Raw genomic sequence first — 13,423 nt, forward strand, 5'->3', positions numbered from 1 at the left:
GTAAAATGAAAGACTTCTCATCACTGGATTAATTATGCTCTAAAACCCTGATTTATAAAAGCTGCAGGTTTAATTAATGGGATTCATCCAGATTCTTATGAAATTGGTTATTTCACTACCTTTCCAGTTTTGCACCTCTAAGCTAATTAATTTCTTTTTTTTTATTATCGTTTCTTTTCTTAGGTTTTTTTAATGTTAATTTAGTCTGACTGCCCCGTGGCTCAATACAACAAAAAGCTCCACACGCAGAAATTTCGCTGCTTCAACAGGATTTTTCCCCAGCAAGATTGTCTCATGAGATCTAAATGCAGTGACTTATCAAGGAAAGCGAGCCCCATGATGTAATGTCATACCACAAGCTAATACCTCACCACTGCCTTTGCTGCTTTTAAAGGAAACAAGACAATTACAGCACAGACCTTGCCGCTCTAATCCACTATTGTCTAAGGCACTTAACCTCGGTGTAATGAGTACAGCTTAGTGTCCTCTCAGGAGGCTTCTTTTACATCTCATCAGTGAGCTTCAAGAGGCAAACATCAACTTATCATTTAAAGCACAACACTGAACTTAAACAACTGTGGCTGCTGAGAGGGCAGTCCAAAAGGAGCGAGAATTGAAACTTCCAAAACTTGTCTAAGATTTTCACACTGGCACTCACACTCAACCTAGTTTGTTAGGTACGCCTGTTCAGCTGCAAATATCTAATCAGCCAATGCCATGGCAACAACTCCATGCATTTAGACATAAAGACATGCACAAGATGACCTGCTAAAGTGCAAACTGAGCATCAGAACTGAGAAGAAAAGGGACTTCGAATGTGGCATGGTTGGTCTGAGTATTCCAGAAACTGCTGATCACAGCGGGCGCCACTCCTGTCAGCTGATAACAGGAATCTGAGACCACAATTCAAACGGAAGACTAGAAAAATGTTGCCGGTCTGTCGAGTCTCGATTTCTGCCTCAGCATCCCAATGGTAGGATCTGAGATTGAGGTAAGCAAGCATGAAAGCATGGATCCATCCTGCCTTCTATTAATCCTTCATGCTGCTGGTGGTGGTATAATACCATAATTAGGTATAATTAGGCTTGATGAAACCCCACAGCCATGTCCATCCATTTCTGACCATCACTGTACCCATCTTCTGATTGCTGCTTCCAGCAGGATATCACATCATGTTACAAAGCTCAAATAATTTCAAACTGCTTTCTTAAACATGTACTCAACGCTATTCACTGTACTCAAATGGCATCCACAGTCACCAGATCTCAATCCAGTAAAGATCCTTTGTGATGTGGCGGATGTTTCCAGCTCCGTGTTGAAGCTGTGCTATGAAGAATTACAGCAGTTCTGAAGGCAAAAAAGGAGTTTAAGCAAGGTGTAACCGTTGAAGGGGTTAATCGGTGTAGGTGTAAAACTGATTACATCATTTGGGCAACACTATTAAATCAAGGTAAAAAAAACATACATAATATGAGCCCATCAGGTGTGTTCACATATGAATGTAGCTACAAGAAAGGCAGAGAAATCACAAAGGAGCAAAACGATAACCATGCTGACAATTAGTCACACCGACGGAGTCGTTCAGCTCGAAACAAAAGACATTTTTTTTGCTTGAAAGTCATATAATTACATTTGTCCTAACATTAACAGTTTTGCATCACAGAAGATCATAAATCAGAAAGCAATCTATCCAGCACATTTATCAATTATTTAAATGTTTGCAGCTTTCAGAGGCTGAGGAATTTCATCATTTTGCTGTTTTATGTCTGCATAAAATGATAAAAGTTATGAAGAATTGGATTTACCTAGCAGACTGGATCGCTGGTACAATCTGACGAGATGATGATCCCAATCTTCTTAAATCGTTTTTGTGTTGATTATAGGGCTGTGACAAATATTTGGTAACTATTTCGTAATTATTTCAAGAGTCATTTAAACTCTACCATGAAGGTGCTTTTCACCGTTATCTAACATTTCATACACCAAATAACAAACTGATTATTCCAGGCACATCTATTCCCACATGACGCTATAAAGTAAACAACTACTGACAGAGGCCTACATGTTATTTACACGTACAGTTACATACATTTCATTTTCTCTGCATGGAGGCTGTGAAAAACAGGTCTACAGACCTCTGTAAAGCAGGGTGGTGCGCTGCTGCTGCTGCTGTTGCTGCTGGTTCATCAGATCACACACCCACACTCACATTGTTCTGGTCAAACACAACGAGGAAGGAAACGTTCCTGTTTTTTTCCACATAGCTGTCAATCAGCGAGTGGAGGTCAGAGGAAGTAGGAAAGATGATGATCCCGCTGAGACTGCATGAAATGAAAGAATGATTGATGAAGAGACTGATGAAGGACTTTAAATCCATCTCTTTGTTGAGAATGTTTGATTAGGAGGCATTTTAGTGAATACTCACTTTTGTAAAATCTGGAAACTTCATTTATCCCACAGGATGTTAAATATATTTACACATATAAAAAATGATTGAATATGTTTGTCATATCAAATGTGTGTTCTCTGCAGTCAACACACACAAGGTCTGAAAAGGGAACACAGTCAATTGCTGGGGTCTCTCTGCAGCTGCCCCTCTGCCTGTTTCCCCCTCATCCTGTTCTGACTGGGTCAGGGACATGCTCAGGCAAAAATCCCTAATCGCCCCTTAGTCACCCGTCCCCGGACCCCACCTCCACCTGCACACTGACCCCCCTCGCCAACTCCCTTCCTCCTGCACAGGCCGTGACTGTCTTTCCTGTTTTTAATCTCTCCAAGCGATCATACGTAAACAAACTGTGTGCACTCAGTCTGTTGCACACGTCCGCCTGAAAGATATGTTTAATAAAATAACTAGCTGGGTCCATCCCCTGTCTGGTGCAGAGCACTTGAAGCCCGAGGAGCTCTAATCAGAAATGAGGAGCATGAGTCACGGTGCCCCCTGTATGAGATCGAAAGAGGTTCGGCCCGGTTCCATTAGCTGTTTAAATTGTTTCTGTGATAGGCTGATAGGCGGCAAGTGGCGGCAGGTCAGCGGGTGTCCTCTGCCTCATTTCCTGCCCAGCAGCTTGGCAGAAACCAGAAGAATGATACTCTGACTCACACTCTGAGCCACCTTCCTTCCTCTCTCCTCAGCTCTTTATACCTCTGTCTCTCCCCCACCTCTGCGGGCAAATCCAGCACGATAAGGGCAAGCTCTCCTCTTCATGTGGCCTCTTTGGCCTGTGGAGAGTTAAGACTGCTGAAATCACTCTGGCACTCTGCTAACCATCGGGAGCCTGTGAAAACTTATTAAAGTCCAGTGAGATAGAGGAAAGGGAAACTGGCATGGAGGGAAAAATCTTGGCACCAAGTGTGGAGGAAGAGAGAGAAATAAGAAACTACAGCTGGACTCCGTGGTCAGCTGGCCTGTCTAATATTTTCCAGAAAAGCACCACATAAACTTCACTTCCGGTGGTGAAATTTTTGAAAAAGTACATCTCTTAAGCAGTTATTTTTACCTGACACTTTATATTTTAAAGCACTACATTTGAGGGGATTACCAGCTGACACAGGGTGAGATAGAGGGTGTACAGCAGACAGGTTGCCAGCCCATCACAGGGCAAACAACCAGAGACAGATAACAGCACACTCTCACAACCGCTGAGCCTAACAAGCATTTCTTTGGATGCTGGAGGGGGAAAAATCCCCCATGCAGAAACAGACAGATATGAAAACCACAGAGAAAGGCCTCAGCTGACCAGAAGGCTCGAACCCAGAAATGTTTAGCTGTGAAGCAGCAGCCTGTCCATAAGTACTTTAAAAAAATCGTATTTTCTACATTTCATGTTGATGTGAACAAAACAGAGGTTAAAGTTAAATGGAAACCTGAATTAAGCCCAATTATAGCAGATGAAAAATGGGAGGAAACATTTAAAGGTGGATGTAACTTACCAAATAGCCCAAGATGGAAAATCAAAATCAAAATGAAACCTTCAAAATATAATAACTCATCTGAACTTTGTTGGAGAGGTTGTGGCTAGATCAGAAATTTGCAATTAGCTTCATTTACTGATAAGATGTTCAAAAAGAGATTAAACAGATGTTGGGAGTTGATGCTATGTTAGATCTGTTACTTTATATATTGGGCATATGCCTGGATAATATAATAAATGAGTTCATATATATCTATTAGGAATGATGCTACTGTGAATGCATCTTGTTTTTGTCCCCACTTTTTGAAAAATGATCAGTTCACAACAACAAAATCCTGCAAGAAAGTCCTCACAGGCTGGGTTATTCTGCCTCTGACAGTCTAAAAAATGGACTTTAGGTTAAGAGGTGATTCTTAATTGGCAGTAGTCTCTCCATGTTAGCCCTATGATAGACTAGCAACTTGTCCAGGGAGTTTTTTGTGAGAGCTGGAAAAGGCTTCATATCCACCGGGTGCAGCATTTTGTCTTGATGACTTTTGAGATTTTGTCATTTAAATCAAAACTAACTTGCTGGTGAGATCACATGCTGAAGTGACCTCACCCAAAACTTAAATCTTACCTAAAAGTGTGAAACATTAAATAAACCTTGTGATTCAGTAAACTGCAGAACCATGTGTATCAGAAATAACTTGGAGTAATTGTTTTCTGTATGATTTTATCAGTCTTTCACATCACTGTGGAGGAATTTTAGCCCACTCTTCACCACAGCACATCTGTGGGGTTGAGGTCTGGAATTTGGACCATTGCAACACTTTATTTTCACTCTGATGTAGATTTGATGCTGTGCTTGGGATCATTGTTCTTTTGCATGACCTAATTTGGGCCAAGCATTAGCAGTCACTCACATTTGACTCAAGGCTACTTTGGTATACAGAGTCACTGAGTCATCGACTCAATGACCGCAAGGTACCCAGGTCCTGTGGCCCTCAATCATTGTGTTTCACAGCTGGTATGAGGTGTTTTTACTCATATGCTGTGTTTAGTTTTCTCTACATGTGGTTGATGATTGCACGGTCTGATCTTGAGTCAGTTTGCTGGGACGTCCACTCCTGGGAAGATTGGTAACTCTCTTGAAAGTGTTTCACCTGTGAATAATCCTTCTCACCGTAGAAAGATGGTTTTCAAATTGTTTGGAAATGTCTTCAAACCCCTTTCCAGACTGATGGGAAGATCAGTGCTGATGCCTTTCATCTTCATTAACCCACATCTGAATGTTTCAGACCAGAAAACTGCAAAACTACTTTTAAAGTTCTCCCACTCGCCAGTGCTGATGTGTTTGACCAGCAGCTGCTGGTTCCTTGTTATCCTCTTTCTTCCTATAGAAGCAGTAACATTGTACTTAGTTTTTCTGTACACTTCCTCTGCATTTTTTCTTAGTTTTGTTAAAAAAAAAAAAAATAATTACACGGTGTATTCAGTCATGTGTTGTTGTTAATCTGAGGTTGTATTTGCCTGATTTTAAGGCCTTTTAAAGACTGTGTTATATTTATTACACATGATACATGTACAATAAATACAAACTTTGGAACTGATAGAGGGTTCATTTTCTTTTTTACCATGGCCACAGCTTCAGATGGAGGCACTGGATTCATAAATACGGTATTTTATACATTTCTTTTTCAATATGGAGGTTTAAAAAAAAGTCTGCTGTTGAGATCAGTTTGAAAAATCTGTTCTCATCCAACTTGAGTCAGCAATAATTTTGAATCAGACGGTGACTTATTTTCATCTGAGACCACACCAACACAGTCCTTATTAATCAGGTTTCATGCTAAGCTTTGACTGCTTTGAATCACAATTTTGTAGGGTTGTAGAGAAATAATCAAGAATTAAGGATAGCTTGCATCTTCCTATTTGAAAGTTAGTATAAATGTGCTAACCGCGCACATGTGGTTGACAGCAGGCTTTATATAAAAGCTAGATGTAGCCACAGTAACATTGTGAAATCTTGCGTTTGGTTTTGGAAACCAGATGTCACAGAGGAGGTGTTCCCTTGTCTCTCCCCAGGTGGCCATGCCCTGAAACTTACTCAGGATTACTGTTTGTGCAGCCAAAACTTACCGGTCTTCATCGTCAGAAAGAACACAGGTTTAAGACATGTCACTTGTTGGTTTCCCTTTTCAGACCTGGAAGCAACAACCATCTTTTACATACTGTTTATGTATTTTCACTCGGAGTGCCATGTCTCATGCAACATCAGCTCTGGCGCTTAGGATTAGAAAGTATGGTGGTGCAGTGGTTAACACTGTCATCTCCCAGCAGAAGGTACAAATCCTCAGCGAGAGTTTAAATCCTCAGGCCTTTCTGTCCAGTTTCTCTCTGGGCACCTTGGCTTCCTCCGACAGTCCAGAGACAAGCATGTTAGGTTAAATGGTGATTCTAAATAGACTGCATAGTTGTCTGTGCGATACCCTGGAGGGCCAGTGCAAAAACTGAAACAGAATATTACACTACATTAATGCAGTTGCTCTAACTCATAATCAAAATTTGATTGTGCAAGAAAATGTAACTGGAGGATCTGAATATTGACTCTATCATCTACAAAGAAACTGCAGACCGCAGTAGCACCTGTAGGTAACACATCTTCATGATCACACCTGACAGTTGTGCTTGAGGTACTAATTATTGTTCATTGTGTCCATAAATACCTCATAATAACACTGCAATCTTCTGCATCAGATTGCATTCTTCATCACTGTTTCCCTCCAGCTGTAATGAGATAACTCTGAATTGAATGTTTGAGGGTGTTTGTGTACGTGCCTGATGTGTTGGTATACTTTAAACATCTATGTATTTGTGATTGTGTGTCTGTGTGCGTGAGTATTTGGTGCTTGAGCGGGAGTTCACGTCTGATCTGATTGATGGAGGCTGCAGTTGAGGCAGCACTCCCCCTGATTGCAGCTACAGGCAGCACTAGACTTCTCATTAACCTATGATAATGCACCTGTCACCCTGATACGAAAGCCTTGCAGCACATTTGCTGCGGATGACTGTTCTCGCTTCTTCTTCTTCACCTCCCCCTTTTTTTGTTTCTTTGCCCGATTCCCCCCCTGCTTCATCCATCTCCTTCTGCCTCTCCTTTCTTTCTCACTTTCTTCTACACTCATGTTAACACACACACACAAAGTAAGCTCTGCCTTTGGAGAGCCTTGTTGACTCCTTACCAAAATTGACCACAGCAGATGGAGGTTAGCACCCTCCCCTTCTCTACTGAATAGAGCAGCAGCTAGAGTATTTAATAGGATCTGTGCTCACTAACCTATCGGGACAGGGGCTGATACGAGATCAACCGTTCCAGCTTTCGAGACTGCGCTTGTGTATGGACTACAAATGTGGCAGCAAGTATGTGCAGCAGTATGTGCTTTCACACAACATAAGCCATCCGAGTTGACTTATTTTCTGGCTGGTAGAGACGTGATCTCTCCTTCTGGTGAATTTGAACTCTGAACGAGACAACTTTTCTTTCAATTCAAACACATTAGGTTATGCCAGCTACGTACATTTTAATCCAAATTCGTATCTAAAGTCTAAAAATAAGTGGTAAGTTTCGAGTAACAAATAACTACAGTTCTGACTACAAAGGCAAGAAACTAGAAGTCTCCGTACCTAATTTATTGTGTCATGATAGGGTTAGGGTTGAGCTTGAGATATACTTTTTCATTTCAAAAATAAATAATTATAATAATTTATTTAACACAATTCAATGATCTATGTACTGAGCTTGGAGGATAGAATCAAACTATCAGTCCTATAGTGCTATATCAAGCTGATACCAATACCAGGATTGCTATCGATACTATCGATACTATTGATTGATCCACACATCTCTAATTTCTAAAATATTTTTGTTTTCTAGTTTTTATGACAGGTGATTTAATAACTGTGTCAAGCACTGTATATATAACTAACTTATTTACATTTTATTAAGGTTTAAAATCAGGCGTTTTAGAATAGGTAGGTCCCAGCTAGGCTGCTAGCTGCCCTAGCTAGGCTCCTCCTCAGCTAATTCAGGTCACTGAACTGGACCTATCAAGTGCATCTGTGGTGTTGGGATCTATTTAAGCATTTCTGATGCAATTACCTGCCAAATAAAAGTAGCTTAAGGTGCAGTGGTCAACACATTCAGCTTACACACAAAAATACCCTGAGACACAAATCTAGCATAACAGGGTCACAAGCTAATGTACTCATAGTGCTGGCCCTAAATCAAAAGAGTTGGTATTTATAATAAGTCTTTTTCAAAAACATATCAATGTTAAGAATCACTGTATTTGTGATGTTCATGCAAAGTTTTGTTCAGATTGGCCCACCTGTTAAGGAGGAGATAGGGTACACAGAGACATATGGAAACATATGTAGCAATCTACATGAACTCAACACAGGCCTGCAAAAGTTGCTCCTTTAAGGGGTCAGAAAACATCAGAATTCTTGTACAACTTTCTAAAAATTCATAAAAATGCCAAAATGTGTGTGTTTTACAGTTAGCAACGTCAGAGTGCTTTTAGCATAACGTTTTGTAATTTGTGGTGTGAAAGTCTCCCCAGTTTGCCTCAGGGTTAAACATATACAGTTTTATGTTGGGTCAGATCTGCTTACCATGTATTATCACTTTCACGCACAAGTTAGCTATGTGCACCTGACACCTCTACCCACGATGCGGCTTGTGTTAATTTTGTGATGTGTAAATATTGATTTAATTAGCACTTCCATTACATCTGAACTGAAGGCGAGCTGGCACAATCATCTCCAGTAGTCAGTGTCTTATAATAATGTGTCTCTATAAGTCATTTTCTCCTCAGCAGACAGGCTCCAGTTCCTCCTCCAGATGTCTTCTTTATTCCCTGTAGCCCGTTCCACTCGGTTTCTCTGCTCTCCAGAGGGCCTGTGTGTGATTTATTTATCATATCTGCACATTTAGTTAGAGCCAGGAACACGCCCAGAGAGCTCGCAGGGCTGCGTGAACACACTCTCTCGAGCTGCTGGGGAGTGTCGAGAAAGGGAGGACTTCAGAGGACAGGCTGTAAATCAGTAAAGACGTGTGTCAGAACCGTTGCGTGTTGAGTCGCGGCTGTTTCACAAGGACATAAATGGAGATTCTCAGTCTATGAATTTGTTGAGGATGTTTAGGTTTGGGTCTTTTCGGCAAAGAGACGCTTCAGCAGCTCCCATAAGCTAGAGAAACAGAGGAGGCTGCACTGGTGCCTTTTGATGCAGAGCATCCTTTGGAATTCAGATTTCCCAATATTGGCAGGACTTGATCATGATTAAAGAATGAGCATGTGTGGTGCTGGGAATGTCTCTGGCATGACTCTTTGCTTCCAACCTCTAATCTCCTCTGTTTCATCTTATGCCATGCTCATTTCTCCAAGGACAGTCAAACATTGCTTGAACTGTTAATGTCTCTGGACAATAGCCTGAGTTTGTTTGCGTTGGATACCAGCTGCGCTCATTAAGGAAAAGCACAGGGATAATAAAAAAAGAGGAACACCCCTGCTTTGACTCGGACCTTCCTGTCTAACAGCCATTCAGCTTCCTGTTGGGGCCTCTGTCTTGGTTTTTTTTTTTGTTCTTTTTGTCCTTTGACTCCCTGCGGTTAAACTGGCATAAATATCCTGCCGTCCTTTTGCTTTTCATGTATAAGCGGATCATCGAGATGTAACAGAACCCACAATCACTTACAAATGAATTCACACGTTTCAAATTGTCAGCAGTGACGCGAGTACCTTTTTGAAGTCATTTGGCTGTTTTTGCCCAGCAAGCTGTCATTTGGAAAATACACATTTTCAGCACAAGTGCTCATTTATTTCCACTGCTTACCGAGTGGAGCAAAAAGTACTGGAAAGCAAGCCTCTCTCAATGTGACGAGGGCAAAGTGGATATCTTTAACACGGCAGCCCGCTGTGTTTAACATGTAAAAAAGAGGGAGCCCACGCTGGACATAATTGAAGCTGAGAACAGACGCCACTTTCTCGAGGAGTTTAAATTAGAACCCTTTATTTTTTTTTTAAAAAAAGAAGAAAAAGCTAATGGTAAATTTATGCATCAGAGTAATCAAAATGAGAGGAAGGAGGTGGGGAGCAGAGCGGATGGCCTTCAGTGGAATATTCTTGGCTGCTGATTAGAGAAGCCCTGTTAATGAGATTCACTGACAGACTAATACGGAGAACAGCATGCCCCCTGCTGCGGCTGTCTGTGTCGTCCCTTTCTCTCAGTCCCCATCTTCGGCTCGTATTTTGCTCTTTTTCTCAGTTTCTTCCTCTTCGCTTGTCACGTCCTCACAGAGGGAATCGTGTTTTCACTGGACTGGGACAGCAGGGGATCCGTCTGTTTACCACCAAGTTCTTTAATGATCCCAGTTGAGGAGTTCTACCTTTAACAGCACACGATTCTCACAGTCCTGTCTTCTTCAGGAAGGAGAGACAGGAGGACTGTTCTTAGCAGCCCACCACACACACACGGACACTTACGCACAAAGCACCTTGGGATTTGGGTACGGGTGGAGCCATATGAAAGGCAGAAAGAAGGCAGCTGGGGCACATTAGTAGGAGTAATGACAAACGGGCGATTGCTGTTGGCTTTCTCATATATAAGCAGTAAACTGCAGCTCTCAGGTACTGTCACTCAAAGGAGTAACACAGTATGTGTCCTTTAGGTGTGTGTGGTGGTGTGCACTTCATATGCAGCCATATGCTAAGAGGTCCATCTCAGGGCTCAGTGGAAAACTGTGCAGAGGAGGGGGGAGAGCCAGCTGTTTTAGCTCAGTAAGCTGAAAGATGAGTTCATGGGGAGAACATCTGAGGCTTTCAGCTCTGTTGACCCCCGAAGAAAGTCTTAATCCAGACATTTTGTGCGCATATGTGTACAGTGAACACTGAAGATGAAACTATTGTTCAGGTGCTTTGGTTCCAATAAACTGTGATCTAATTGCCATTTTGCCATAACGATACTTCAAAACAAAAATAATAAGCCAGATGTGGAAACAGACACAAACGCGTTGGTAATGCCTGTGGCTGTGTGAGAGAGTCCGATAGAGAGGGTGAAACGGGGTCTAAAGGAAATAGTTGAGAGTGTGATTGTGCCAGACAAAAGTGTTTCCTATTAAGCAGAAGCGTGTCTGTGTGCGTAGGCTAACAGCTTTCACTACAAAAAAAGTCAAGCTGGAGTTAATGGCCTTCCTTGCATCGCACGATTCCCCTTTTCTGTTGGCTCAGCAGCTGCAGCCTCAGTGTTGTGACAAAGAGGGAGAGAATTTAGCAGAGGTCAGATGGAGGGATGGCTCGCAGGGTGCGAGTGCCCTCTGGTCGCATCGCTTGCCTTCCCCCAGCTGAGGAAAAACAAATTCTCTAAACCACAAGCAAACACCCAAAGACCCCACCCCCCCCACCCCCCACCCCCACCACACACACACACACACACACACACACACACACACACACACACACACACACACACACACACACACAGGACTTCTGTCCAGACTGTACTGCTGCAGAGTCTGTGGTCAACCTCAACGCCTGTATATAAAAGATGGACACAGTCACAGTGACTATGGTCTCTGAGTTTTGACCCCTCAGCATCAGCATTTTTGGCCCCTGTTATGTTGTCTTTTTTTTTTTTTTTTAGGAGCCAAAAACGACCATATTTACACAAGAGGCTGTAAGTTTTATTCATCAAATCTGGAGCACAAACCTGACTGAGCTGCACCAAACAACAGGCCATAACAGTTTCTGATATGACAGCAAAATCCATCAACAAGTCTTAGCATGCTTTTTAAATGAAGTTAAGTTAGGCACTCTAACGTGGAACTTCATGGGAACTGACTTGCTTCTTGAGTCTGCCTCACTGGCATGACAGGAACTGCAGTTTTTGAGACACTGTTCAGCTCTGGGGGGTGGGTGGGGGGTTGCTTGGTCATACACAGCTGATTCACTTTGATCTCTCCAGAGTTCTCCTCAATTCACCTTTTCTCAGCAAACCACACATAGACTATCATCAGAATAGTCTATGTGTGTTTTGTAAGTTATGATCGGTTTTATTGTGCCCAGTGACTGATGTCTATTTAGATATGCCTGTTTTGCTGTCCTGTAAGCTAAATATCCCACTTTGGTCAGTTGTGTCTACTTTACAGTTTTTCCTTGACCAAAGTGGGAATGCAAGAGAAAGGGAAAAAACATACAAACACCAAGGAAAATATGCTCCAAATATAAAAACTGCAAGAATACCAAAAACCTAGCAAAAAGGGAAAACTAAACGCTAATGGAAAATGCTACAAAAAGACTTGGCTGCAGTTTGATTGAGTATGACTGGCTCTTTTGCAACTTTCTTGTGGCATTACAATTTTTTGAGACTGTGAACAATATTTTTTTCTTTGATCTCTGATGACCAGGAAGGAGGACAGGATGAGCTCATCTGTGAGGCTTCAAAAACCAACAAATCACACCCCTTGTTTTTAAGGATTCAGCCAATCACTGCACCAGTGGACAGGGGGGTCATGTGAGACCAGTTAACTCTTTTACGAGACCCTACCAGACAGGCGGGGGGAATGGGATGGAGAAACGCTGTCTTTTAAGGGCTACTGGGGGATAGTGCGCTTCCATCTCAAGGTTATTAAAGAGCTCGGCATGCGCACTCTCTCACAACCTGCGGATGAAGCCTGCTGCATCTGGGCTCAGCTAGAGAAAGAAGCTTAACCCCTTGTCTCCTTGCTCTGGTTGTCCTGATCCTTCATGTTTCCATTTCAGCCCTTATAGATTGTTTTCCCAGTTTGCAACTGTATCAGAAGCAGTTCTCCATCTCAGTCATAACTAAGTCTAAACTGAACATAGAGACATAAGAAACAAGTCTTTATACTTATATCTAACACCTTTGTGCGAAGTATTTGCTCAGAAATCAGAGACAAGACTCATAGCTTCACATGCATTTCTCAGAATTATTGTAATTCAGAGATTACATTCACAAGTACACTGCAAATAGAAACTACTAAAGGTATGTTTATATCAATTTAGTAAAGGATATTCAAAAAAGTAAAAACAAAAAAAAAAGATTTATAGGGCATAACTATTGGCTGGACATCATCAATATACTTTCTTTTTGCACTTTCTATTCACACAGTCATGTTCTTAAGAAATAGGAAGCAATCCAGCAAAGGCCTGACACAGGACCTAAGAGATTCATCTGACCCTTCAGTTGGCCCATCGACTGTTCACTGAAGCCTCATCAGAAATGGGCTCATTGGAAGGGTGGCTGTCAAGAAGCCATATTTACAAAGGGAAACGGTAGAAAAGGCTGAGGTATGCCACATTACACAAGAACTGCACTGAAAATCTGTGTCAGTGGGTCTTGTGGAGTGATGAATCCTAATTTGAAATTTTTGGTTCTATATATGGAGTTGGTTAAGAGAGAGATACAATGGTGCGTGTCTGCAGCCATCTCTAAAACATGATGGAGGC

Source organism: Oreochromis niloticus, linkage group LG7, assembly GCF_001858045.2.
Source record: "Oreochromis niloticus isolate F11D_XX linkage group LG7, O_niloticus_UMD_NMBU, whole genome shotgun sequence".
Lineage (NCBI taxonomy): Eukaryota > Metazoa > Chordata > Actinopteri > Cichliformes > Cichlidae > Oreochromis > Oreochromis niloticus.